Source organism: Mustela lutreola, chromosome 9 (assembly GCF_030435805.1).
Source record: "Mustela lutreola isolate mMusLut2 chromosome 9, mMusLut2.pri, whole genome shotgun sequence".
Lineage (NCBI taxonomy): Eukaryota > Metazoa > Chordata > Mammalia > Carnivora > Mustelidae > Mustela > Mustela lutreola.
The window spans coordinates 112,091,534-112,094,222 of record NC_081298.1 but is presented as its reverse complement, the minus strand read 5'-3'; the positions used below and the strand labels follow the sequence as shown (position 1 = coordinate 112,094,222).

The 2,689-nt window shown below is 37.6% G+C and overlaps 1 pseudogene; it reads left to right on the top strand.

Annotated features, from left to right (window-relative positions):
• Positions 1-519: 519 nt before the first annotated feature.
• Positions 520-1,462, top strand: LOC131808146 (KATNB1-like protein 1; annotated as a pseudogene).
• Positions 1,463-2,689: the final 1,227 nt, after the last annotated feature.

The following is a 2,689-nucleotide window of genomic DNA, read 5'->3' as shown; positions in this document are numbered from 1 at the left end:
CATAGTGTGGGCTCAGCCTTCTCAACTCATCACTGGTAGCAGTAAAGTTCTGGGTGTTATTATATATGGAATATATTTACTATATTGGCAGTGCCTCTACTGGCTGGACTCTTCCTGACCATAATGGGTAAATCCTTGGCTCCCACAATAGCATCCTACAGACTTGTCTTAACCAGATGTATTCTCCATAGGGATGCACTATATTAAAATACATGAATCAAAATATATTTATAGTTTTTTTACCCTGTATTTCAATTAAAATTCAAGTCTCTTTTGAATAATACATCAATTAGGTTAAATCTATTTTTTTTAAAAAAACTCATTATCAGGAGTTATTAATTAAGAAAAATTGTTACAACGGATCCCGGCAGGCTGCGTGCACAGCCACGTTTGAATGGCTTACAGTGGGGTTCAGCGCAAGAGCAGAGGAACGTTCTGGGTTGTTGGGCTCAGGTGATCAGTGCCGGGTCTGGGCTGAGGCGTCCTGAGGTGCCAGGAGGCATCGGTATTTAAGAGACTATGGCATCTGAAGCCCACAATGTTTAAAAAAAAAAAAAAAGAAAGAAAGAAAAAGAAAAAAAGCCTTTTGTAATAATATTGAGGATCATTCCACTGATCTTCCTAGAAAAGGGATCTCAAATTTTACTAATAAGAGCATGAAGGAGGTTAGGAAAGCTCCCAAACTGTTGACTGCTTACGTAAAAAAAACAGTTGGACAAGCTGTGGAAAACCCAGATATACTACATCAGGGATCTACCACAGAAAGAAAGTGCATCGTCCTTTTCCAAATTCTGGTTGCAGGGAAAAAACAGTCCCCTACAAGTGGGGACTGTGACATGGCAAATAAAGAAAATCAACTGACTTGTGTAGCCCACCTGCCTGTAAAGGTACGCCATGATCGTCGAACATATTTGGTTAACTCCAGTGATTCTGGTTCTTCACAGACAGAAAGCCCATCATCAAAACATAGTGGGCTTTTTTCTGAGGTTTCTGAAGACCATAAAACAATGGCACAGGTTTTGTTCAGCAGGTATTTGAGATTGAATGTAGCTGTAACATTCTGGAGAAAGAGGAATAGAAGTGAACTTGTAGTTTATTGGGTGAGATAGAAGACCTTGGAGCTGTTGTGGACTGCCTTCCTGTGTTCACCAATAGTTTACAGGAAGAAAAACAATACATCTCACTTGGCTGCTGTGCAGATTTGCTACCTTTAGGGAAGTTCCTACTTAAAAGCAAATTTGAAGAATATATAATAGTTGGTTTAAACCAGCTTCAAGCAGTCATAAAAAGGTGGTAGTCAGAACTATCATCCAAAACAGAAATTATACATGATGGAAATATTCAGATTTTAAAACAACAGTTAAAGGGATTATGGGAACAGGAAAACCATCTTACTTTGGTTCCAGGATATACTGGTAATATCGCCAAGGATGTAAGTGCTTATTTATTACAGTTGCATTGACAGACTTCATCTACTCAAGAACGTTTTATTATTCAAAATGTCCTCAGACTAAAATTTCTTTAAAAAAAAAAGTCTCATCTGAGAACTGTGAATTGTGAAAAGAAATCAAAACCCTTTTCTTTTTTTCTTTAAAAAGCCACATATGAAACCACTAATGAAACCCTAACAATCTACTTCACATTGAAGTAGAAAAATATCCAGAAGGAGCAGCTTCAACTTCAATGAGGTGAAAGAACACTATGAAGATTGCCTGCCTTTGCTGCATTTGGGATTTACATGGTTCTTTGGTAACACTGTTTAAGAACTACTGGTCTTGGGGCCCCTGGGTGGCTCACTGGGTTAAGCCTCTGCCTTCGGCTCAGGTCATGATCTCAGGGTCCTGGGATCAAGTCCCGCATCGGGCTCTCTGCTCAACAGGGAGCTGCTTCCCCCTCTCTCTCTCTCTGACTGCCTCTCTGCCTGCTTGTGATCTCTGTCTGTCAAATAAATAAATAAAAATATTTAAATAATAATAAATAAATAAATAAAAGAATTAGTGGTCTTAATGTGATCCTGCATAAGAATATAAGTCATACAAAAAAAAAGAATATAAGTTATACTATGTCAAAAAGAAGACAGGACTTATGACTAGGAATCACAAAGACTAATTGTGACTTTTTTGAAGATTGTGTTTTAGAAGAAAATACTTAAATGTGTGCAGCTAGTTTCTTTTTTTTTTTTTTAATTTATTTATTTGAGAGAGAGAGAGAGAGACAGTGAGAGAGAGCCTGAGAAGGGAGAAGGTCATAGGGAGAAGCAGACTCCCTGCGAAGCTGGAAGCCTGATGCAGCAGTTGATCCCGAGCCTCCAGGATCATGAACTGAGCCGAAGGCAGTGGCTTAACCAACTGAGCCACCCAGGTGCCCCTAGTTTCTTATTTTGAAAAGACTTTGCAAGTTTAACATGTCATAGCAAATAATCAATACTAAAAATTTGTCCACACTGAGACTGTGTATGCAAAATGCATTAATTATTAATAAGCCAATGTGTATGATACCCATACTTGTTTAAAAAAATTAAAACTGACCATGCTTCTGTCATAATAAAATCATGGGTTTAAATCTGGGGTTTCTGCTCATGTAAGATGTGGTTCTTAAAACCTATTCCATACCATTTTTAAAACCTGAGAATATTTTTAGGATCTTTGATTTTTTTTTTTTTTGCCAGAATCATTGTGTCATGTATATA